This window comes from Phalangium opilio, unplaced genomic scaffold (assembly GCF_054372755.1).
Source record: "Phalangium opilio isolate 3A_F unplaced genomic scaffold, DU_Popi_V2 ptg000209l_1, whole genome shotgun sequence".
NCBI lineage: Eukaryota > Metazoa > Arthropoda > Arachnida > Opiliones > Phalangiidae > Phalangium > Phalangium opilio.
In genome coordinates, this window is record NW_028324217.1 from 5,632,146 (window position 1) to 5,659,764 (window position 27,619).

At 36.0% G+C, this 27,619-nt stretch overlaps 1 protein-coding gene and 2 non-coding genes across 3 annotated transcripts in view; 1 reads left to right on the forward strand and 2 right to left on the reverse strand.

Annotated features, from left to right (window-relative positions):
• Dg (Dystroglycan) overlaps positions 1 to 27,619 on the reverse strand; it is a 115,109-nt gene that overhangs the window by 60,311 nt on the left and 27,179 nt on the right. Inside the window, exon 2 of the mRNA XM_089855108.1 lies at positions 8,995 to 9,126. The gene's annotated coding sequence lies outside the window, so the exon portion shown is untranslated. The remainder of the gene's footprint in view (positions 1 to 8,994; positions 9,127 to 27,619) is intronic.
• On the forward strand, positions 8,039 to 8,111 carry TRNAK-UUU (transfer RNA lysine (anticodon UUU)). Its single transcript has one exon. It is a non-coding gene; the product is annotated as a tRNA-Lys (tRNA).
• TRNAK-UUU (transfer RNA lysine (anticodon UUU)) lies at positions 14,087 to 14,159 on the reverse strand. The gene has a single exon. It is a non-coding gene; the product is annotated as a tRNA-Lys (tRNA).

The window sequence follows — 27,619 nt, forward strand, 5'->3', positions numbered from 1 at the left end:
AATGAAGGTTTGATGGTTAATTGATTGCTGAGGATTTAGTAAATACCAAACATTTATAGAATTCACCCATAGCACGGTGCGATAGTTATATACCAATCTTAATTAAGTTTGATGAGCGGGAGAGCAAACAAAAAGGGGTCCATCGCCTGGGAAGAATCGCATGTTACATAAGCAAAGCATATTAAGATGATACAGAGTGTCACTCTCCTATTATCCCCTTCTGGTTGTACTAGCGTCATACAAATTAGTTATTTGTTAGTCCACTTTGAAAGAAAAGGTTCGTGGTTAGCCACATGAGTGTACACTTTTTTTCACCAATCCACCCACGAGTGACCTTTAAGGGCTAGCAACATTGGTTGGTCCCTACGATATCATCAAAAAAAATGCAGGCTTGATCTAGCCAGCCACATCTGCTTCCGAGTGACTGGGCCGTCAGTATAACGAGGTCGAATGGGCTGAATCTTACGTAGGACGACATAAATTGGATGCCTGGATTATTGGTTTTTCCATATAACCTTACAAGTATTATTCCACCATTTTTTTCGTCAGCCTTATCAAAATCTTTCCTATTGTGTCTCGGGTCTTTTATGCTTTCCGCCATAAGCACATTATGCAAGCTTCCCTATAAGTAGCAAACATAATAAGCACCGAATTCAATCAAGGAGTATATAATACTAGTAGGAAAGGCACCCGGGGTTACCCGTCAGCCCGTCGGGACACTTTAGTTTTCGGGCCGCCATTTTTAAAGATGGCAGCAAATCGAATCTCGAAAGGCATAAGACCTATCTATAGGATATAGTGAACCAGTGTACTAAATATGAGTGAAATCGGTTGAAATTTTCTTAGGTTATTGTATAAAGAAGGCAGCCATTTTTCAAGATGGCGGCAAATTGAGCCCCAGAAGCTATAAAGCCTTTCTATAGTATATAGCTAACGAATGTACTAAATATTAAATAAATCTGTTCAAAAGGCAAGGACATTATTCCATAAAGAAGGTTCTGTTACATTTCCGGCAGCCATTTTTCAAGATGGCGGCAAATTGAACCCCAAAAGCTATAAAGCCCTTCTATAGTATATAGCTAAAGAGTGTACTAAATATTAAGGAAATCAGTTGAAATGCACCGACGTCATTCCTTTAAGTAGGTTCTGTTACATTTCTGGCAGTCATTTTTCAAGATGGCGAAGGATCGGAAATCTGTCTTAGTACATGCCAACCAAGGTTCTTATAGAAACTTCGTATGCCAACTACTTAAAGTAACGTCTCTGCAAAATTTCAGCTTTGTACGTAAAGCGGTTTACCGACCTGGGTGTTGATTTAAGTCAGTCGGCACTTTCACTAGTATTGATATTAACTTATGGGGACACAAACATAGACTTATGTTTCCGCTTATATGAAAAAAAAGAAAGATTATTGCTTATCGGGTATAGGCAAGCTGAAATAGACTATTGGCAGCAAATTATTTCCTCCGTGGAATGATTATATTGGGGAAAGGTATCCGGTGCTACTACAGTCTATATCATTTTAGGATAGAGTCACGTTTCCAATATTGTTGATTGAAATTCTTAGGAAATATCGAGTTTTCAAGTTAGACGACGACCATTTTTGTCCATTACGCCTTACGAGGTCACCCAGCATTGGTTTTTAACTTTTTCAGATAAAAAACTAAAATTTAACAGTAAGAAATCTTTAAGTACTTAAGAAACCGTTAAACATTTAAGTCCACCACAGATTTAAAGTTATTGTTGTCGAATAGGTTTGTGAAACCTTTGACGGTTGTGAAATTATTTTGTGGTCAATTCAGGGGGTGGGACGTTCTTCGGGAGATTTATGATAGACCTTTCAGAAGCTTGCTAGATATTTTAACAAGCCCTTCATTAATTACTTAATTTTAAATCGAGAATATCATAATGTAAATTAATATAATTAATTATTAACTATGTTTCTTACAAAATCCACGTCAATATCAAATTGAGCATACCAGGGATCGATTTAATTTTAGAAGTAGGAATGAAGAACGGAGTAATGTGGGCGCGCGTCAAAGTCCCGGACGGACCCCCTTCCACGGGACGGAGGGGGAGTATGAAAGAAGAGGCTTGTCATAGCGACAGAGGTAAAAAGGAATTACGTCATTATTTTTCGCCGTCCCCGTCAGCAACGTCATCAAAACGTAGTTTAAGTGAGCTAACCAATAAGATAATTTAAACTGTTCGTTACATTACGCGTTGGAAGGAGGGGCTCTATACTGGGTGGTCTATGAGTCGGAATAACTGAAGTAAATACTAACCGTTCCGTTCTCCATTCCTACTTCTAAAATTAAATCTGTCCCTGGGCATACTCTAGATTTCGCGACTACTACCCATTTAAGTAAATAGAATTTCTATGAAAATTATATTGAGGAAACATTGACGTCACAACTCTCGCTTTTAACCCTATCATGTTCTATTATATTATAATATAATCACTCTTACGTTCATAGGACTAGTACACAATTCCTAGAAAAAGTGTATACCATCACCACTTGATTTAACAACTAAGACCACGCGAGGATTGTGAGCTTGCAAATGATTTGTATCACGCATGGCTCGAAAAAAAGGCATGAAAGTATTTCAAAATAAAAACCACGAACTATATTGGCAACACCATTGAGTAGACACATTCTTAAAAGAAATACCTATAGGCTATAGTTGAGCATTGTTGTTGTATTTAGTTTTCCAAGCGATTTCCCACGTGAACCAAATTGGTAATTTTCGTGACCATGGGTTTAACATAAGTTTATAAGGTATGTTCCTTCCATAAGTATGAATGACACTAACTATACAAGTTCGTAATGCTACTGAGATGGACTTACAGTACTCGAGATAACTAGTTCGAGAAGGAGAACGACAATTAAGCGAGTCAATTGAAGTCCTAACTACACTCGATGGTGGTTAATTAATTTTGCAGGACCAAGTTCCATCTAGGTCCTATTTAGTCTCAACTTACTAAGCCCAAATTTGATAGCATCGCCATACTCACCAGGCATCTTCGCTTTACCCTGAATCTATGACCTACTTCAATCACTTCAAAATTAAAAGCTCCAGTTTCTAAGTTACCAGTGACAAACTTATGGAACGGAAAATATCTTATGAACTTATGGTTTAAGCAAAGGCAAATAGAGAGCTTTCAGTTGGAAGAGGAGCCGACATAATTTACGCTGCCATATTGGCGGGTTTAAAGCAGGAATGAAGCTGAGACCACCCAATATGTCTGCCAGAACAGCGGTAGAATTGGGAGGGTATGACGTACTACTATCCCATCCGAAAGCTCTCTGTAAGGTACCTGGTGTTACCAGGCAGTTCGTCTGGTTATTTTTATTCGTTTCGGCTATATGGGTTTCGATTTGCCGCCGCCATCTTTTAAAATGGCGGCCTAAAAACTAAAATAAAAAATGTCCTTTAGGGGCAACGCCGAGTGCCTATGCAGCCAGTTTTCAAAATAAACCTCCTTACCCACAACTACAGCTGACTTGTTTCCAAGCGTATTTCGCATAAGCTAAAAATTCATGCACTTTAAGCTGCAATGGGGTTTAAGCTAAGATTTTAAGATAGCCAATAAACAAAATACGTCATATTTAAACAGATGGAGTCAATATCCAGCGTGGCAAATCGTTTCGTGTATTTTGAAGTTATCGCGCCCTAAACTTCACCGGGAAAATATATTTGGTGGGAAAATATGTTGGAAGCCTCGCCTTCTGGTATGGGAGCGAACCATCAACAGTTTCCACCGTTTCCCGCACTTTTCAATCTTCTGCCAAATAAGCTATAGCTATTAATGGTGGGATAAATATTGGAGGGATTATGAGTGTGCTAATTTTGTCTGGAAATGTGTAAAGTGCATGATTGATATAAGAATAAGTTTATAAGATCTGCATTAAACCTATCCAGTGATACCATAAATTTATAAATATAAAGTTATTTTCCATAAGTATGACATTTACCTATGCTTCGTAATGCTAGAGACTTACAGCTCGAGCTAGTTCGAGAACGGCGGAAGCGAGAATTGAAGTCCTACACTCGGTGGTTAATTTTGCATGACTTCCATCTTCCTATTTAGTCTGAACTTACTAAGCCTTTGACAGCGCCTCACCAGGCGTCGCTTTACCCTGAATTTATGACCTACCTCACTCACAATCTCTAAGTAACTAGTGACAAACTTTTGGAACATATCTTATGAAATCATGATATCAATAACATTAGGGGAAGGTTTTCGGTGGTTGAGGTTCTCGAGACTGGTTAGTGGTGTTCCCTATCCAATAAGTCTGCTAAGAACTCACAGTTCTGGACCATCTAGCCACAACCTTGTTTAGAACGAGCTATTCCGGCCAGCTAATCACAAAGCATGTTAAGAACCAGGGCCAGATTAGAGTGGGGGGGGGGGCGAGGGGGCACTGGCCCTCGGGCGCAAGGCTTGTTGGGGGCGCATTGAGTTAAAGTATTCCCCCTTAGCAACATTTGCTCTTCCTTTTTTCCCACTTAAGGGGGAGCACATTGTCTTGGCCCCCGGCTACAAAATTGCTTAATCCGGCCTTGTTAAGAACGCACTGTTGAAATTAAAAGGAAACTGCTTTCCTGTCCATTGAAACACGAAGGGCAGAAACATTAATATTTCAGCAAGTACTTAAGGCGACGTCTTGTTCGTTGCGAATGCGCGGTTAAAGGTAGGGGCTAATACATTACGTTTTCTCTATTTTTAAACAGCGGCAGACGGTAGAAGAAAGAGTCACCCTTAGCTCTTAGTGCAATCAACCCATGCAAAACACACATAAACAATATTTTGGGACTTTTGCATTCGTCACATAAAAAGGTTTAGTTTTACACCCAAACGCATCTAAACTTCTTTTATTCTTCTTTTGGATTTCATACCCAGACGGATGGGATGATTGTTTTTATAATCCCTAAAACAGTCATCGCATTGTGATGTTTACTATAAATTTTCTAATCTTATGTTTAGGGATTACGTTTTATAAGCGGCGTCTGTGTTGGAAATAAAATTTTGAAAGGCATTATTAAATTTGAAGAATTTTAGAGACCCATGTGAAATTAATTTGTTCCATCAAATTGACTCGAAATTGTGAACCAAGTGTAGTTGTTCAAGCTATATTTTGATCCCTAACCTTCCATCAAACTTTTCTTAATACCGACAATGGCAGCATTCCATATTTAACTGTATTAAACTCAAGAAAAAAATAACATGGGCTGCCACTAGTCTATGGGGCAGTATGTGGACAACTAAGAAATATTCATAAGGACTTGAAACTATGAAGTCCTATGTATCGTCTATGGATCCATATACCAGATGTTCCGTCTTAAGCAGACGACACTCCGCCACGCCCTCCTTTGAGAAGGGTCTATCAGCCTTCCCTTCAGATTTTTGTTTACCAACTTGGTTCTGAACCAGCCCCAAACCTTCTTTCTTGTGGAGCTGCCAGAGAGGTGTGACTTAAAATAGCTCCTCCCCTTTCCACCAAAATGGCGGCAAACTTCACAGAGTGAAAGGCTTAGTGAAGGTCTGATGCTTAGTAGGGGGATTTTCACCCCTTTTCAACAAGGACTTGAAACTATGAAGTCGTATCTTTCGTCTTTGGATGCACATACCAAATGTTCCGCCTTAAGCAGACGACACTCCGCTACGCAATCCTTTGAGAAGGGTCTATCAGCCCTCGCTCCAGAGTTTCTGCTCTCAGACTTGGTTCTGAACCCGTCTCAAACCCTCAGCCCTTTCTTAGTAAGTTATGTATTTGATTTTGTATTGTTTGTAGGCCCTTCCGAAGAAGGGCCAATTCCAAAAATTCATTTCTTAGGTTTCAAACTTCGAACTTGCAACAAGAAGCTGAAGTAAGAACGCCCAAGATAGGGGTAAAATAACATAATCAACAGTTCGTCGCTAACAAGAGGGGGTCTTAACCCATAGGCTAGTGCCAAGGGAATTCCCCACTCCGGTTCAGCAACCTTTTCAGAAACTAGGGGGTAGGTTTGGGCCGAAAAGAAAAGAATTCTTGGAAGTGCCGGTACCAGTGAAGTGTTTGCAATGGTAATCGGCGGCCAACGAGAGCAAAATACCTCAAAAGTATTATAGGAAAGAAAGTAAGGTAAATCGCGACCATATACGGTACGTTAAATGACATTTATAAAGCACCAATTGTAAATTATAGCTAAATAATAAGCGAGTTTAGTGTAACTATACTTAAAGTACTAAATGGTTGAAAAATGTAATGTATCTAATTTTCTAGCGCACTTAATAAACATCATTTTCTGCTCAGATTTAACATGGAATTTCACTGGTTGCAGTTTGGACAAGGGTCAGCTATTGTCCCCCCCCCCTCCCCCAAGTCCGGAGAGCGGTGAGAGCTGGTTCTATACAAAGGCTTTGTTGACAACTTTAACCGTCAACAATGGAAAATTTAAACAGGGTACTGATAAAAAACGACACCTCGCGGAAAATACATAAATTACAACATAGTTGGTTCTTAGGTCTTATTTTAAACAATAAAAGATGTTTTACTTCAGCCCTTGGGTGACTTAAAGATTCTAGCCCATCTTTTGAACGATAAACAATTAAGAAAATTCTCTTTCGGATACGAATTAAATCTGATTAGTTAAGATTTAATACTAGTGTTATAAAATTAAGGTAATTTCAAAAACGGTAAATTACAAATTAGTAAATTAAAAATCTTGGGGAAAAAATTAATTTAAAATAATTTCCTGTAAGTAATTTGAACATTAATTTAGAATATACTAATCAAGGAGCTATTCACTCTCAGGTTGTAGTTAGTATCATCCCCCAAAGGCCCCCTGCAACGTTGAAATACCAAAACTCAAAAAACTACGTGTCAACTCATTAGCCAAGTTATAAGGACCATTAAATTTATCACACCATACATCCTTCAATAAAAATGATTCGCTTTAAAAAAACTTAAGAAAAATCACGTCTGGTGGTGCTAAGTTTCTTCAATACCGACGCCAGAAAAAATTCTTCAGTAAAAAAACCAAAAAACCACCTCCCCCTAACGCCGCATAACTCCCGCCAACACTCACTAATTGGAGCGGAATTCGCGCAAGGTTAATTATATAAAAAAAAAGTAGTCCCCCCTCCCTTATTTCAAGCCAGCCCCCTTCATCGTCAAGGTTAAACACATTTTTCTTTAACACACATTCTTCTTGTAATTAAAAACCTGCCGATACTTAACTGCGTCTTAATTAAGGGGGTCTACCATTAAGTATCTTCATAATTAAAGACGAAAATTTCTTATTCATAACCGTTATATTTCCAAAGAAATTCCTTATAAAAAATCTTTCGGAATGATGTATGAACATACGTCATAAGGGGTCGGATATTATTACGAATTAAACGTAAATCAGAGGGGTAGGTTACTATTTTTAAAGATATTTAAGCAAACATTTTAACACAAGTTTATATGATATGTTCCTCCATAAGTGTGACTACCTATAGAGCTATTTCAGTGGGGGAAAAATTTCGTCTGCTACGAAAATTGGGCCAGCCTTTGAGTGTAGGACGGCCATTTTATGAGGGTTTTTCTCTATGAGCAAATATCGTTGGTGACGTAGCCATTACCCCCTCTGAAATAGCTCTATACTTATTAATGCTAGAGACTTTAAAGCTCGAGCTAATTCGAGAACGACAAGGAAGAATTTGCAGTCCATATTCCTATTTAGTCTGTATATACCCTGAATCTACAACCTACTTCACTCACTTATTGACAAGCTTTCAGGAATCAGTTACCAATGAGAAGAGCCTTTTAAAAAGTCGGAGGTACAATATGGTGTTTGACCATTTTGTATCTCTGATTTAACTAGTTTTACTACTTAAGTTTTAAATGTAAACCTTGGCAACCTTACGCTAGGTATTATTCCGAAAAAACTTTCTAATGGCATCGCCTAAGGTTATTGATTTGAGAGTTCTACCTCCGAGATCTCAACTTTTGGCGCCCTCTAGATATGGCTTGGGTTTATAACGAGCTCTAAGGACTCTCTCCTTCGAGCCCGGATAGCTCAGTCGGTAGAGCGTTAGGCTTTTAACCTAACGGTCCAGGGTTCGAGTCCCTGTTCGGGCGGAAGTTGATTTTTGTTAATTAATAGTTACTACCAACGCAACACAACAACGTAGTTAACGAGCAGTGTACTTCAAAACAGTACAGGCTACTAAGGGAGATATTGTTTTCTACTAGTTTAAATATTTTTACTATTTTTAATCAAGTTAGCGCATTAATTAAATATTTAACTATTAATTAAAGTATTAGTTTAATATTTTTTTTAAATATTTTTCATTATTTTTAATAGTTTTTCTATCAAGTTAACTGGCATTAATTAAATATTTAACTATTTAATATAAATTTAGTTTAATATTTTTTCACTATTAATAATAGTTTTTATCAAATTAACCTACATTAATTACATATTTAACTATTTAATATAAGATTAGTTTAATATTTTTTAAACATTTTTGATAGTTTTTTATTAAGCTACCGGCAAGGTAATTAAATATTTAAATATTTAAATAATTAAATAATTAAAGAGTCAAAGTTTCCAATATAATTATTAATTTCATATTTCTTCCCTTAGGCCTAACTGTGATTAATTTAAAATTGTTATAAATACTGTAATTATTTATGGGTAATGAAGCAAAACTAAAATTCGTAAAAATCAATTATTTGCAGTTTTTTAGCGACATTTAATAATCCCTGCATTTCGTAAATTGTTGCAATTGATAAAAATGCAGGATGTGATGTAAATAAAGTTTTAGTGTAATTATATATATATTGAAATCTATGTAAATTTCTATTACACTAACATTATTTATCGAATTAATAAAATAAACATATGTAAAAAGCTTGTGTTGTCAAAACTATCGAAAGACTTTTTTGAAAATTATCTTCGTGACTCAAAGCTAAGCGACCCATTGCCAATTTGTGTAAAAATAAAACGTTATCGACTTACCCACTTGGATTATCAGGAATCAATTATGTATAGAGAAATCTCTCAATTTGTTTATCGTGTTATCGGAAATCCGTATCAAAGTTCAGCAGCATCGGAAGAGACATACTTCTTCGTTGACTAAGGAATACAATTCTGAAAAATAAATAAAATTATGCTAATTTAAAAAACGTTCCCACGCTTAAATAAAATAATAAAAATCAAATTAAAATCATGAGCTAATTTTTATCAAAATTCACTAAATTTTTGTCACTACCTATTGTAGTCTAAGAGATACAATAGGACAGTTTCAAACGTTATCTGGACTACAGAAAATGTCCATGATAGAAAAATAGGCCAATTTATTGGCTAATTCAACCTAAAGAAACTTTTAAGCTAATTCTGGTCTACTTGCACTATTCTTCAACATACACGAGTCTATATTCAGATACGTAGCTCAATGCAATATTTTCTTGTTACTTAATGACTAAAAATAGGCATATCGTCATTGAATTTGCATTTTCAATACATTTTTAAAAGGTTGGTTAAAGGGATAATGAAATTGCCAGACAACCATATGTTTTCTTAGTGCTTTTGAAATTTCTTTCTCCCTTTAAAAAACATCTTTCATTATTTTAGTTCAAGCAAAAATTGGCCTAATCTGAAATGAATATTTTTGAATTCAGGCTTAGAAGAAAATTACCCATATTTTCACAACTTACGTCCGTGCTTGAACCAAACCTCCCCCATAATTCCTTTATACCTATCCCTGATTAGTATATAATAAATACACTTTAAATGTGAATTTTCAAACAAAAATTAACATTCACCCTTAGCCCCGGACGTATTTTGAGAAAAATTGCATAATTATGTGTCAAAGACTTAATCAGCAGACGATTTTATAAAGAAATCTGTCAATATGGTGAAATACACGAGTTGAAGTCATTTTATACCATCATAAGTTTATAAGATATGTTCCTTCCATAAGTATGACACTACCTATACTTCGTAATGCTAGAGATGGGCTTACAGCTCGAGCTACTTCGAGAACGACAAGCGAGAATTGAAGTCCTACACTCGGTTAATTTTGCAGTCCATCTTCCTATTTACTCAGTCTGTACTAATCCTTTGACAGCGCCCACCTGGTGTCTCTTTACAAGAAGCTATGGCGCTTCAACCACGTCACTTTTTGACAAGCTCTAAGTAACCAGTGACAATCTTATGAAACATATTTTATGAACTTATGATAGCATCGTAGAAGATGCCCACTACACTCGCTTTAAAAAAAGAATAATAAAAATAAATATAATGTTCCACTAGGCCTAGTAATAAGGCACGAATTGAGTTTATTATGTAATGCATCATTTTATCGGTAATAGCGTTGCCTCCATTCATAAGGTGCCAGAAAGTCTGGCGCGAGATTATGCATTTTACTTCGACGATTCGAAAATAATAAAAAAAAAATTCCCAGAATTTTTATTCCACGTGATTTTATATCGATATCACCGTAGTTGTAATTGTGCCTCTACTAGTACAGCCTTAAGTAAAAAATAAACTTATGGTGCAGTAGTAACTGTAGTAATTGTCGTCAAAGACAAGGCCAAGGCTTAATAACAGTAACGAGGTTTTTAAGTTAACAAGGGTATGTTTATGTTTATGTTTACAACTAGATTAGCTATCCGGCGTGCCCGGAGTGTTTCTACGGGGCTGCAAACCGGGAAATGTTTGCTGTCTATGAAACGGTAATATTTGGGCCTTCCAAATATCGTCTGCATGATGTTTTTTTAAATTTTTAGTAAACTTGGCATTAAAACCATTTCAAGTGTCACGCTTATTGTAAATATGTTACTTATTTTAGGGGCAAATTCTTCTAAACTAATTTTGACCTACACATAATTAATAATTAACAATTGTCTTACTTAAAGACGTCATCATTAATGTATTGACTCGTGTTAATAATTAGTCAATTAATGGCTCACTTGAATACAATCTTAATTGAAAATATCAACTCGGTTTCTACTCTTACACAATTAAAATTAACTATATAATTAAGTATTAACTTACTATGGGTTTATTGATGTATAAATTAATATAATAGAAAACATAAATAATTAGAAAGTAACTACTTAATTTTAAACTGATTAACGTAATCTGTCTTTCAACAAATGCACTAACCCGAAGTCTGTAGCGCCTTTTCCTGTGGTTTTAAAGAAAACTCTTGAGCAGACGACGCGTAAAAGATAAAGTCAAACCAGATTGGCGGTATTCGAACTTCCCTCCGTTTAGAGCAGCCAATCGTGCTTCAAAGCAATTACATCATCGAAAGTAGTTCGAGTGAGGAAATGTAAAGCCCCGCCCATTGACATGCGCGATAACCACTGGATGTTTTACTTCCAACAGCAACACGTAGATGGCGAAAAAATCTACTTTTTGGCGCGAAATTTAAAATGCTTAGTTACAGATCATTGGTGTTGCTATAGGTAACGTTAGTTCAAATCATAATGAAAAGGTGAATATTTGTGTTATATGTATATTTCCTACCACGTACACATTATTTATTACTAAACAATAAAGGGTTTACATTTATTATTATTAATCCTGACGTTATGAAAAATGGTTTAAATTATTGGTAGACCGAGCGATGATGCCTTGATTGGAAAATACCTGCCCTTGCGTCTTTGCAAGTTCACGTCTTTTTTTTCAATAAAAGACTAATAGTTTTCTAACAGCTAATTTGTTTGAAGGATCATTTTTCTGTGAACGTTTGCAGTTAATTGCAGGATGAGGAGAGTAGTCTTTGTAAAGAGCGGCTCTTGGAGTCAATTTAGCTCCCACAAAAGTAAATAATGACGATAATGACTTGTTTTGTTATGGTCTTAACTTTGCATTAATTTTGCCCAAGCAAAGTAAGTTTAACACACATTCATTCTACTTCATAATTGCGATTACTTACGTTTTTGGCCAATTCAATTAACTTCAAGCGTAGCACTTTACAAAAACGTCTCTCCTCAATAAATATTAAAAACAATCCTGATTGTAAACGAGCAAGAGATGTTATTAAATCCAAACTTGTTATACATTTCCTCTGTTCATTCTTTTATTCATCTCAGACATAGATATTGTGAATGCATCAGTTGATTTTGGGGCTTCAATTGAAGGAACTGCATTTGGGAGTTTCTTTATTATTTCTACCAAAGCAATTCAGAGAAAAATGATAATGCAAACGAAGTGGCTATTAGTAAACCATTAGTCTTTCATTGATAGAACAAGACATTATCTTGCAAAAGACGGAAGTGCCGGTATTATCCTTTTAAGGCATCATTGCTTGGTCCACCGATATATTTAAACATTGTTTCCTAACGTTGGGATTATTTGGGAAATATACATCCATTTCAGTGTTTCTGCAACTCGGGATTGGAATTTACAACTCATATTTATTTAAGAAATAATAAATTTAAATCCTAAAGACAACTTATTCGACTTAAAAATATTAACTTATATTGTTTAGTAATAAACAATGTGTATGTTGTTTAAAACATGGCAAGAAATATATTTTAAAATCTATATAATACCACGAATATTCATCTTTTTATTAAGATTTGAACTAACATCATCTATAGCAAAGCCAATGTTCTAAAACGAAGCAATTTCAATTTCGCGCCAAAGGATAGATTTTTCCCGCCATCTACGTGTTGCTGTTGGAAGTAAAACATCCAGTGGTTAGCGCGCATGTCAATGGGCGGGGTTTACCTTTCCCCACTCGGTCTAATAGTCACGTGTACCAGGAACTATAACTTCAAGAGGTAGGGATACAAAGGTACAAGTGATTCGCCGCCGCGTTACTGTGGTTTTCCGCTAAGGCGGGGACGTTTAAGAGAGCGAGAGAAATAACACGTTTCATAACAACGCGGAAGTTCTTCACTTTCTGTACGTAGTAGCCTATTCACTTTTGGTATTATTCAAACAGAAATGCAATTAAATGACAACGAGCTTATCTTTTCCAATATTTTTTACCGTTTCAATCGGTTTCAATACATAACTTTCAGACTAGGAGCATTAATACCTTTTACAATAGGTCAGGCTACTTGGGGGACAAAGTGCAGCACCAAGTAGCGTCGCCTCCTGCAGTATAAAAGGTATCAACCCTTCTAGTCTGAATTCATTAGAAACTAATCTTCAATCGCCTTTATTTTTTACCGTTTCAATTAATCTTCAATCGTCTTTACTTCATTTTTTTAACGAAACTAATTTATGGTTTTTAAACTACGAAAATGAGAGATAAATAAAATACTAGAAACTACTGGAAAGGTCAAAGGGTATTTTTTTAGAACTTTCAGTAAATGAAATAAATTTGTGGTAAATTATTTTATTTTCTAGTATTTGAAATTCACGGTATAAAAACCGAAATTTTAGGTAGATTACAAATTACCCATCAATGCTACCGTAATGCCCTTAAATGTGCCAAATCTAACGTTAGTTGAATACAAAATCACGTGGTTTCAAGGCCAGTGCTTCTGATAGCAGACGACATTATCTTTATATTCACTTTAAATTTAAATTTAAGGATAAAATTTTCAAACTATATTTTGAGTTGAGTTAAAAATTTCAAAGTGTTTTAAGAATTGATTAAAGATTACTTTAAAAACTTAATTACCGAGAGATGTGGGTCGGTAATTAATTAATTTAGCGTCAGTAAAATACTGATTTATAGAGTACTGTAATTTTAAAATAGTAATTAGTGGTGGCAAATTACCATTAATTTTTAGTGGTCGTGCTTACAGTCTTTGGGGATTCAACTATTACTATACTAAAATTACTATAAATTACCAATAAATCTACTGATTAAAAAAATTCTGTGATTTTATTATTTAATTACCAAAGACAAATTAAAAAAAAAAATCTTTGATTTTAGTATTTTTGGAGTTCAAAGGTTAATGTACTTAAATTACTGAGTAATTTCCCAAAATTTTAATAATTAATTTACAGTTAATAAACCTTAATTTAATAAACATCATAAGTAACCAAAACATAAGTTCGCAATTTTTACCAAAAATTAATACGGATTAAATTCAGTAACTTATTTCAATATTGAATTTTCTACCAAAAATAAACCATCCGCCCGAACAGGGACTCGAACCCTGGACCGTTAGGTTAAAAGCCTAACGCTCTACCGACTGAGCTATCCGGGCATGTATATACGTCGCCAAATAGCTATTCATAAAGCTTAGTAGGCGAGACGGAGAGATGTTTCTGAAAATTTATCTTCATGGCCCGTTTCACTCGGAAGCTTCAGCGACGCAAACCCTCCTTAACTTTCCATCTCTCGCTAGCAGAAATAAGAGCTACGGTCTACCTCGCTGAAGATTACTAGTGAAACAACCAATTAAGTTGGCACAAGGCCACACGAGGCAGGGAAGGCAGAAAGTACCGGAAAGTGTTTGCCGCTGTAGAACTCGGTGGAAAAATGTTTTAAGTTTAGAGATAACGAAACGAGATAAAACGTTTTCAAGGTCGCCGACACGTTTTAAATTTTAAACTAGGAGAGTTGATACAATTTACACCGGGAGGCAAGGCTACTTAGCGTACAAAGTACAGTACTAAATAGCTTCGTCTTCTGGTGTAGATGGTGTCAATACTTCTAGTCTGAAAACTGTGTATATTGAATGAATTAAAGGGGTAATTTTAAAATAAATTTGTCTGTTTTAAACTATGTATCTATAAACATAGTATTTGAAAATTGTTATTATAAAATAGATATGATTATTTTATAACGCTTCATTTTAGAAATTTATTGTTAAGTGATTATTTCAAACTATGAATAAAACAAGGATGATTCTTGAAATTATTGTTAATTATTATAAATTAAAATAGAAATTTGATTATTTCAAACTATTAATATGACTAATTACGAATAATTTAAGAAAATTAAATGTTATTTTTAAAAGAAATTTGAATATTTTAAACTATGTATAACTATAAAATAATAAAAGTCACTCTAATTTTAAAAGAAATTTGATTATTTCAAATTATGTATAAAATAACAAAATTCACATTAATTTTAAAATAAATTAGATAATTTCAAACTATGCATAAAAGAATAAAATTCACGCTAATTTTAAAAGAAATACATACATAAAATAATAATATTCACCCTAATTTTTATAGAAATTTGATTATTTCAAACTATGTATATAATAAAAGAATTCACGTTAATTTTGAAAGAAATTTGATTATTTCAAATTATGTATAACTATAAAATAATAAAATTCATGCTAATTTTGAAAGAAATTTTACTATTTCAAAGTAGGTACGGATAAATACGCAAATGTAGACCTGGATGATTCACCAAAAAAAAAACAAAATATTTTGGCAAGATACCAGATACCAGTCTTAACAGACCTTGTATAAATTTGATTATCGTTATTATTTATAGTTTAACAGTTAAGCGCTTCGTTACGTATAGGAGCAGAGAAGGCAATTGGAGGGATTTATTTTGGCAATTGATCCCAATTAGTTTGATCTGATCGAAGCAACAGCGAGAGTAAACGAAAATTTGTTATTCTTCCTACGCGATGTTTTTACGAGTGCCGATGTGCAAATGCAATAAGAGAAACTTATCTTCAGAAGTAGAACTCTACCTACTGCCATCGTGAACCTAATCACCTTGTAATGAGGACGCGCACTAAGAAATCGTACTCGCCTTTTTCTTTCTTTATTATCATAGGCCTACTATAAGCGTAGTGTAGTTTCAGCATAAGTACATCATCGTACGTCTAAGTCGAATTGGATCGTAATTTCGTCAGAGAGAGACAAAAGATACTTGTAATTTACCATAGCAAACCCCACAATTACCATGGTAAATTACTAATTTCCCATTGATAGCTGACAGTAATTTTATGGTAAATTACCTACAGTTTACCAATCACCGATTGATAGCCGACAGTAATTTTACCATGGTTAATTACCTACAGTTTACCAACTAACGATTGATAGCCGACAGTAATTTTACCATGGTTAATTACCTACAGTTTACCAACTAACGATTGATAGCCGACAGTAATTTTACCATGGTTAATTACCTACAGTTTACCAACTAACGATTGATAGCCGACAGTAATTTTACCATGGTTAATTACCTACAGTTTACCAACTACCGATTGATAGCCGACAGTAATTTTACCATGGTTAATTGCCTACAGTTTACCAATTACCGATTGATAGCCGACAGTAATTTTACCATGGTTAATTACCTACAGTTTACCAACTACCGATTGATAGCCGACAGTAATTTTACCATGGTTAATTACCTACAGTTTACCAACTAACGATTGATAGCCGACAGTAATTTTACCATGGTTAATTACCTACAGTTTACCAACTAACGATTGATAGCCGACAGTAATTTTACCATGGTTAATTACCTACAGTTTACCAACTAACGATTGATAGCCGACAGTAATTTTACCATGGTTAATTACCTACAGTTTACCAATTACCGATTGATAGCTCAGCTGACAGTACTTTTATGTTAAATTACCGGTAATGTAATAATTACTGATTTATAGTTAATAGAAATTTCACGGGTAGGTTAAAGATTACCGATTTATGCCTAACAGTAATTTAATTTTACCATGGTAAATTACAGGTATTTCAACAATTGGCGATTTATAGCTGACAGTAATTTTACCATGGTAATATATGAGCAGTTTAACAATTACCAATTTACAGCCTTCTGAAATTTACCATGGTAAATTACAGGTAGTTTAACAACTACCGATTGATAGCTGACAGTAATTTAACCATGATAATATATGAGCAGTTTAACAATTACCAATTTACAGCCTTCTGAAATTTACCATGGTAAATTACAGGTAGTTTAACAACTACCGATTGATAGCTGACAGTAATTTAACCATGATAATATATGAGCAGTTTAACAATTACCAATTTACAGCTTTCTGAAATTTACCATGGTAAATTACAGGTAGTTTAACAACTACCGATTGATAGCTGGCTGACAGTATACCACGGTAATTTACCGGTAGTTTAAAAATTACCGATTCATAGCTGACAGTAATTATACCACGGTAATTTAAAGGGTAGTTGGTATTTATTGTAATATTATGCAGAGACTTATGGTGATAAACTTGCTTATTTTCTCGGTGACTACTTGAATGCTCGAAAGGCGGCGGCGGCGGCGGCCGACCAATCAACGGTAAAAGGTTTTCTTGGCACCAGCGCCCTGCAGAAGCGAGCAAATTAAATAAATGCAAGGAAAAAGACTCGCTTGTATACTATACGCTAAAATAGCCAACTACAGCCGCAACTAAGCCTTAACTCTTCGAATTAGAAAGACAAAAAAGGTACAGGCCTAATCGAATCAGTTTCACTTCAGAGTTACTAATGTCGGCCATTTTTAAAGAGAATGTAACATCATCTACAAGACGTACGTGCCTAAGGCAAACCCCAATTACTTTTCCCTAAGAACTAGGCATACTAAAATTTAAATTAAAATTATTCGTGATTCATAAATTTTAATTATCTCAAAATTTAAATATTTGTTTAAATTGATTTGATAAAATCGAAGTTACAGGTAAAAGGGCTTTGTACCAACTTTTCTGTATGAATTATTGAGATTAAAAATATTCAAAATTAATCATGATAATTAAATTTCATTGGAAAATTTCTCATCACTTCAAAATTTAAAAAAAAAATATATATGATATTGTTTTACCAAGAAGAAATATACCCATAAGAAGGCTTAAATTCGTCTCTGGTGCTCGCAAAATTAGATAGTCTACAATCCCACCTTCATGGAGGAGGAGAAGGGACTTAATATTTTATCTTACTCTATGTTTTCCATGCCCATCTATCTCTTTTACCTTTCCGTTAAGCCTAAGTGGAGGGGCTTACTTGTCCACTGACACCGGCGTAAGAGTAGAAACGTAAAGTCGGGCGAATTTAAGCCTTCTTATAGGGGTATTTCTTCTTGGTTTTACCAAATATCTTTTGGTGTTGTTAAAATCATAAAATTTTCGTTACGCGGGATTCAAATATGATTTCCATGAAATTTCAAGGGTTTTCATGGATATTTTAAGATGCAAGACAATAGTACATCTAATATTTTAAGATAAATTTAATTTTGTAAAATCAATGGAGCAATAACAACAGCAGTGGTTTTCTTACTAATTCAAGCAACTAAAGTTCTCCTTTAGAGCAAAAACTAAACCCTCAAAATGGCAACCTCGACACTGGATACGATTTAAGAACCATTTTGACCCATGGTGCATTTAAGAATCCCTTTCCCAAAATTCATCCGTGCCATTTCTCCAATTAATACACGTACTACTACGCGACAACTTATTTTTGTTTTATTTTTTATGTCATTAATACAGTGTTCTTTGCTAATTCAATTTAGTCCTTGAGTTAGCTTCGCGTTCCTAAGTTCTGGTTCTACTAACAGATAAAGAAACCTCGCAAACACAAAAAATAGCGTAGATCTACGGTAAGAAATACAGAAAAAAAGATCAGAAAAACAAATTTAGCAAAAACCTTCCCAAAAAATAACGTTATTATAAAAAATAGTACGACTAACTTAATCTAGTCCAGACAGCAACGTAGACACGATCAAAATTGGTCGTTTTTGTATTTGCCAGGCCACGAATACATAAAGCTACTAGGAAACATTGTGTAGCAGTAGCAGCCGTTTTATCAACGTATCTAGGTGGATTTTGTGAGAAGAGCTAGACTAATCTTTACGCATGAGCAGAAGGGGATAATACTGGGTTCATACAACTTTTGGAAAACCTATTTCCCTGATATTTCCAGGTTTTTCCCCATATACTTCCCTGAATTTTCCAGGTTTTTCCCGTTAACGGAGGAGGGGGGGGGCAAATAGGGCTATAACATACTCAAAGGACATCCCCGTATCTCTAGTAGAACCAGAGTTACGAGCCTCCAAAGATTAGTGTAATGTTAATCCTATGGAGGGTATGTTTATGAACATTTTGCTTAATTACTCGGCCCCTGTTTGTCATAGCCGTAAGGTTTTAGTATGGTTGGATGGGGGATAAATTGGACTATAACATACTCAAAGGACATCCCCGTATCTCTAATATAACCAGAGTTATGAGCCTCCAAAGTATAGTGTAATGTTAATCCTATGGAGAGGATGTTTACAAATATTTTCCTTAATTACTTGGCCCCTGTTTGACACAAATTTCCCTGATTTCCCTGAATTTTACTAAAAATTCGAAATTTCCCTGAGTTTTTCCTGAAGTTTTTCTCAACTATTTATTTCCCTGATTTTTCCAGGTTTTCCCGGTTTTCCAGGTTTGTATGAACCCTGATAATAGAAGAAGGGTGACACATCAAATTTCAGATGGGTATATAACTATCGCACCGTGCTAGGGTGAATTCTATAAATATACTTACTAAATCAATCCTCAGCAATCAAATAACCAACAAACCTTGATTGTCTTGACGTGGGACAAAAATGAATCCGCAAGCGCATGCATGCGCCTTGGCAAATAGTTAAGCAGCGCTAATAGAGTAAATAGTAATGATGAGCGAACTATTTTTCGCGTATGTGATTCTGTTTAGTAACCATGCTCCAAATGTTGGGAAGAATCACGTTACAATTACTCCGCTTCCAGGTACACTTCTCTCAAAGAGAAGTATTAAATACTTCTGCTCTGACGAAATTTATAGTAAGCTTTCAAGCCCGGTATACCCGCATAGAAATCAACATGGGGATAAATGGAAGCACAATGATTCTTATTATAACTGTATGTATTCCTGGGTTGGCCCGGTCCTAGATACCCATGGCTTGAACCTATCAACTTTTGCTTTGATATCGAAACGAACATCGATCCACGTTCCTTACTTTCGTAGAAAAAACCATTATGGTTTTTGTATCACCTTAAGTCACACATTAACAGTATTACGCAACTCGTAGCTTAAATACCAATGCAAAAACAGATTGACAATAAGGGTTAGATAAAGGTACAAGGTAGGACATAAACCTAAAAGGTTTTATGAACGTCCGGTTTTTCTTGATTTTTTTTAAAGGGAGAGTGAAATAATAACACTATTCTATTCGAATAATTACTTGCAAAGAAACCCTCGGTTCAGTCTTAACCCTAATAGGGAGCTAACAACTGGCTACTGGGACCATGGATTAACTAACGTTAGTTAATCCATGGATAACCATATACTACTTTCTCTAACCCATGAAAAATTCTGTTTGAAATGAATTAATATTTTGACTCATACATAGTTTAGTCACTTCCGTATTTATTATAGGCAACTGTTTAATTTTGGCACGTGTTTGTGGAGCGGGTGGTGGAAAATAAATGGCGGGAGATTTTGGCGCGAAGATCAGACAGACATTAAGTGTTTTGTTTTTAAAAATAGAAACGGATTTCTATTTTACGTTTGTCGGTCTTAACTCTTAAGGGAGCGCAAAAAAGGGCCATTTAATCCCCAAAAACTATTTGTTTATATAACTGAAAATGTTTTCCAAATATATCAACGCAAAGGCTTAAAAAGTAAAGATCTGTTTACATACATAAAACAAATGTTCGGAATTTTACATTTCACGGCATATGTTCTTTCCATAAGCATGACACTACCTATAGCGAGAGACTTACAATACTCGAGATAACTAGTTCGAGAAGGAGAACGACAATTGAGCGAGTCAATTGAAGTCCTAACTACACTCGGTGGTGGTTAATTAATTTTGCAGGACCAAGTTCCATCTAGGTCCTATTTAGTCTGCATTACTAAGCCTTTGACAGCAGCGCCTCACCAGGCCTCCCTCTCTTTACCTTGAATCTATGACCTACTTCAATCACTTCAAAATTACAAGCTCCAGTTTGTAACCAAGCTTATATGAAACATATCTTATGAACTTATGATAAAATGCATAGCGATACTTTTATCCATTTGAAAGCAAGCCAAAATGTTTCTTAAGTAATTCGTACTAGTCTTTGCTTGAATTCTAAACTAGGCGCGAAAAAATATCTTAGATAAGGAGATGGGTGACCTTTGACCTGAAATATATCAGGTCTGAGATAAATAAATTTTTTAAAACGGCTTTGGTGACTTTTGAGATTTAAAATGACTTTGAAGTTTAAACTGATTAATAAATGACTTGAAAGTTGAAACAATATGGACAAATTTAATGGACTAGTAACACCCTTATCTAGCGTCTTTGCATCAACATACTTCATGTTCTGTCTTTACCCTAAATATCAACCAGACGATACTACGCCCCGCCCCCTTTGCAAAAGGTTGTATTATCGAAATTGGGTGGGTCACTCAAGTCATCGAAGAGAAATTGCTTTGACCCGATGACCCCATAAACTGCAACGCTTAAATAACTTAATTGTAAATTAAATTCGTTAATTAATAACAGTAAAGCCATTTCTTAATGAAGATCTGAAATGAATTAAAATAATAATATTGCCCATTCAAAGATCCACATTTTGCCGAAATAAGAGAAATAGGTCAAAACAAATAACAATTATTTCAAAACACGTTTGACCTACCTACGCTTAACAACGATATAAACATTTCTTTGATGTTTTGGAAATAGCTACCAAAATTAAATTGGGGCCTTTCAAGTCCCCCTAAAAGTGGGAGGGGTATTCATATCTTCCATAGATCAGGTGGTGTTTCAACCCATAAGTTTATTATAATAGAACCTGATAAGTGAGATTGGGCAATGAATAAAATACCACTTTAGAGTAAAAAGGCGGGCACAACTGCGACAAAAAAAGCGGGAATAAACCCTTTACAAAAGCGGGTGCAGTATGATTTGCTTTATTTCGGATATGTGAATCCAAAAACCATAGATAACGCTTAAAAGTTACCAGTCCTGCACCAAATTTGGTCTGTATTATCTAGCGTTTTTGAATGATCAACCTACCCATCAATGTTCAGTTTTAAAGGGGCTGTAAAGCAGACATCGGCGAATGGGTAAAAATATTTGAAATACGTCACAGGCACCACTTGACGCCAAGATACATAGACTCCACATTGAGTAGGACTGGACACCTAACCTTTGCTTTTCTCGAGATCTCAGCGTCAGTTCCCCGAAGTGATATAGTTTTTCGAAATAAAACGAAATGAATTTCTTTAAACCACGCCTTTTTTCACTCACGTGTCTAAGTTCTTTAGAGCTCCTTCAAGAAAATAAGATGGTCAAAGATCAGACTAGACTTTACCCCCAACTATTAAAAAAATTGGTCTATTCAGCTATGCTGTCCATTAATGAAGTTACTTGAAAATTAACATTTTTTATAAACAAGACGTTTCTCACTTATGGGGATCTTATGAAATATGCTTATGTGACTTAAGACCACCAACGAGGGTCGAGGGGCTAATCACTCCCATTCCCTTTGTAGTTTGTAGACTGATTACGGGTTATGCGTAATTATTTTAGCACTGTCAAGGGTTTTAGCTTTTAAAGATTACTTAATTGGTAATCCCTCAAAGGTACATGTAACCGTCGCAAAGTGACCGGCCCCTCGCTCGATGCAGGTGTACAAGCGATACTCCCCCCCCCCTATAGGACTCTAACCTTTTATCGAGTTAGCGAATTAGGGCTCGTTTTCATAGGCGCGAGTTGCGTGAAAATTTCGAGCGAAAGCGGAAACGTTCGAAAAAAATACATTACCGCGCGTATTCAAGCTCGTGAAGCGTGAGCGTTTTCGAATTTTCTAGCTTCTATGAAAACGAGCCTTTAAACACGTTATATACAGAGTGGATTAGCTATTTGAGACAATTGGCTTCTGAACTGTGGATGCGCAATTTTTACCTCTCCGAGTGACGATGACGTCACTGAGAGGTATTACACTGGACGTGTCTGTGTGTGTGTCACCACGTTCACTGTTGGGAAATCGGAGCAAACCTGTTCGCAGAAAGCAAGTTTTGGCATCTACTCCCATCGTTAGGATCGGCTTAGATTTACGAGAAACGTCTAGCCTTCCAATGGCAGGGCTTCCAGCAAAGGTTTGCGGGTATCTAATAATTTATTGTGAATCAACGCCTTATATACCCTTTTCCAAAAATTGTTAAAGAGGCATAAGCTTGAACTCAAACGTCAACAATAGCTATGTTTAAAATGATTTTAGGAATAAAGTTTCTTAAAACGATGTAACTAGAATTAAGGCAAGTTACTGTCGATTAAAATAATTCAAATCAATTATATTTAATTAATTATTTAAGAAAAACCTCTTAATTGCGTCTCGACTCTGAGAGATTTATTTTGGTTTCCCAAGCAGCCTCAAATAAGTTAACCACACTGTATTAAATAGGCCAAAACACAGTGTATCATTTGAAAGGCAAGGCACGATCGACCTATACAGTGAAGATGAATTTAACGGGGGGAAGGGGGTTTTAGTACACGCTCCAAATAGCATATGGGTGTCGTCGCGAAGAGCGATACTGCGCGTGCTAGAGAGTAAAGGGTTGAATTTTATGGGTAGACAAGCATTAGCCTGATTTGTTTCGAGCTTACTAGGTTTAGGTTAGTGAAAGATATAAAGAAATATATATGGATGTTGCTATAATATTAATAATTCACCACCTATGACAGAATACTTGTGTGCAAAGATTTTTTTGATAAACCTTTACAATACCAATTAATTAAAACTAAAAGTGTCTGATTTTTTTTTTCAGGTTTTCCATACAGGGTTCATACAACTTTTGGAAAATAAATTTCCCTGAGATTTCCAAGTTTTTCCCCCATACTTCCCTGAATTTTCCAGAGTTACGAGCCTCCAAAGTTTAGTGTAATGCTATTCCTATCGTGGGTATCTTTTTGAACATTTTGCTTAATTACTCGGCCCCTGTTTGTCGTAGCCCTAAGTTTTTAGTATGGTTGGATGGGGGACAAATTGGACTATAACATACTCAAAGAACATCCCCGTATCTCTAGTAGAACCAGAGTTACGAGCCTCCAAAGTTTAGTGTAATGTTAATCCTATGGAGGGGCTTATGTTAGTGAACATTTTGCTTAATTACTCGGCCCCTGTTTGACGCAAATTTCCCTGAATTTTACTAAAAATTCGAAATTTCCCCGAATTTTCCATGAGGTTTTTGTCAACTATTTATTAAAAAAAAAAATCCTTATTTCCCACCCTGCTGCCAAAGCTAAGCCCGTGGCGTTTTACCTAAGCACTCACGTCACAATTGAGATAGCTCTATTGTGTGCTTAAGCTTTTTTGGTAACATTCAATATTGCAATTTTAGAAAACCCAAGAATTTTACAGATTAAAATGTAATTCCCTAACTCAGCTAATATTCATAAAATTCTCTAACCTTTTTGTCCTACTGGGACGTTCTGAAAAGGCTTAATGGCTAGGGGCCAAGAGCTCAATAACCAAACCTCGTCTAATTAACCTTCCCCTAGTATTATCATAAGGAGGCGACACTCCGCTACGCCCCCCCCCTTTAAGAAGGGTCTATCAGCCTTCTCTTTCTTAGTAAGATGTGAATTTGATTTTGTCTTGTTTGTAGGCCCTTCCGAAGAAGGGCCAATTCCAAAAATTCATTTCTTAGGATTCAAACTTCGAACTTGCAAAAAGAAGTTGAAGTAAGAACGCCCAAGATAGGGGTAAAATAACATAATCAACAGTTCGTCGCTAACAAGAGGGGGTCTTAACCCATAGGCTAGTGCCAAGGGAATTCCCCACTCCGGTTCAGCAACCTTTTCAGAAACTAGGAGGTAGGTTTGGGCCGAAAAGAAAAGAATTATTGGAAGTGCCGGTACCAGTGAAGTGTTTGCAATGGTAATCGGCGGCCAACGAGAGCAAAATACCTCAAAAGTATTATAGGTAAGACAGTAAGGTAAAACCCGACCGTATACGGTACGTTAAATGCCATTTATAAAACACCAATTGTAAATAATAACTGAATAATAAGTGAGTTTAGTGTAACTATACTTAAAGATTTAAATTGTTGTTGGAAAACAATTTAATTAATTTTCAAGCGCATTAGATAAACTTCACCTTTAAGTCAGACTTAACTTAGAATTTCACTGGTTGCAGATTGGACTTTGGACAAGGGCGAGTTGTTGTCCTTAACCTAGTCCAGAGGGCCGTACTTGTTGACAACTATAGGTGTACTAATGGGGTAAAGGTATAAAACGACATGAATAATTGGGTATGGTTGTCAAAGAAGGTTTAACCTCTTGGTTTGGTCAACCAAATTCGGAATTAACTATACCTAATTATGACTGTGCATAGAGAACAAACAAACCTTCTCGAAGCATTAAAAAGACAACACATCAACCCACGCCACATTTTTTGAAAAATTGCAAGCCTCCCTTGACTTCAAAACTGTCACTAACATAAACTACACTAGGGGGAGTAACCAGTGTAATCTAAGAGAAGAAAAGAAAAGAATAAGCGATTACAAATTTAAATAAGAACTATTTTTATGGATTAGACGATGAAGAACTGGCGTCATCATCATTCTCAGTTTGAAAAAAATACTCCCCCTTCTGGTGTCTTACGGTATAGTGGTTATGAAAAGGTGTAACCACCCACACATCGTATTTGTAAGCCGTAATAAATAGATTTCATGTTTTCATCAACTACAATACACGATTTATACGGTGCCGCAAGCCCGCAACCGGAAAGAACACGAATATATAACACCCCGTGGAGAAAAACATTTTAGTTCTGCATTTAAAATATATATTCGGGATCATAGTTGTTAAGGTTTGACAATAGTTATTGGGAGGCTAATGAAATAACGTCTATTTGTATGTCCAGGATTACATAGTTTATGTTGCTGTTGTGTTTAGCGATGGGCGATTTTTCGACTCAAATGTTCAAATTGTTTTATGACATTTTACCCTAAACAATTTATGATTGCAGTGCTTTACGGATTACCAGTACAAGCACCGATCCAAGCACCGATCCAAGCACCGATGCAAGCACCGATCCAAGCACCGATCCAAGCACCAATGTACAAATACAGGGTGTTTTTGAAAAGTCCATCACAAATTAAGGAGCGTGTTTATTGGACCAAACTGAGTGAAACGTATCAAAGAACATGGGGTCTACAACATTTAGTTTCGGAGATATGGCCCCCCAAACATTTGCCCCAAAAACGAGAAAATATCCCAAAATGTGGAGTAAGGGTTATTACCATTACCCAACTTGTTTCGAAGTCATAGACAATTTCAATAGCCTTGAATTTGAGAAACACTACTGTAACTTTAGATAGCAGAAGGGTATAAATGGGTAGAAGTACGCGTACGGCGGTAATGTAAAGCTAATACCAAGTGTCATAGTGTTTTAAGATTTCTCAGCACCCAGTAAAATGGTTGCGATTGAAGGTTGTGTTTTGTTCATTACGTTAGTGTTTGATGTGTCACAGAGAAAACGCCATGATACGATCCCAATGTAAATGTACTTTTTATTGGTTCTTAATTCTTAATCTGTAACAAATAACTACTACAAGAATTGTTCAAAGTGTTCACCACCCGCGTTAAGGCAAACTTGAACACGCCTTACAAACGATTCCCTAACACGTTGCAAAATGCCTGGAGTATCGCCAATAGTTTGACAGGCATTAACGATTCGTCGACGAAGCTCTTCCACATCAGGTACTTCACTCTGATAAACTATGTCCTTCAAGTGGCCCCAAAGGAAGAATTCGCACGGGTTAAGGTCGGGTGATCGAGCAGGTCATTCCACGGGTCCACCTCGACCTATCCACCGAAAAGGGAACGTCGCGTTAAGGTGAGCCCTGACAGCGAGACTGAAATGTGGTGGTGCACCGTCATGCATGAACCACATTCTGCGTACTAAACCTAAGGGCACGTCGTCAAGTAATTCCGGTAAAACGTCTTGTAAGAATTGTAGGTACGCCTCACCGTTTAACCTGGGCCGAATATGCGGATATGAACCTAATGTATGGACGAGCCGAGGGGAATGCTGCTGCAGCTGTACGTTTTTATCAGGAAAGATTTCCGCAAAGACGCTTACCAAACCGACTGACGTTCGAGGCTGTGGACAGACGTTTACGACAGGACGGATGAATCCAACCGGCTGGACCTCAACCTAGAGAGCAAGAAGTCCCAGAGGCCGTAGAAGACGAAGTCCTTACTATTTTCGAGGACGAACCAGCAGCAAGTACCCGCCAGGTGGGTAAGCGATTAGGCTTTGCCAGGCCCGTAGCCACGGGGGGGCACCAGGGGGCAATGCCCCCTCAAAAATATATCCTGCCCCCTCAAATAAGATTTCGGTTTGCCCCTAAATGCTCCCTAAAAATTTTCCAATGCCCCCTTATCAAATTAACTTTTTATTTTGGTACACAAATATTAAAACTATTTAGAATGTATATCAACATATTTTAGACTTTATTGTCTTTATCTGTGTATATTCCTGATACACTTGAATTTTTTTTAGCTTTTGTCGTTATCCTTGATATATATCGCTGGTTTTGTCATCCAGGACCAAAATATTATGTCGGGGTACAGCGAGGGGTCGGGCGTTTTGGAAAAAGTGTTCGGGATTTCGAAATCCAATTGGATTTCTTCGGATTCCGTTTGATTTCAGAATTCGATAAAATGCAATGAATTTCATCGAATTTTGAGATTTTTCCCATGATTCCGTCGGATTTTGCTATT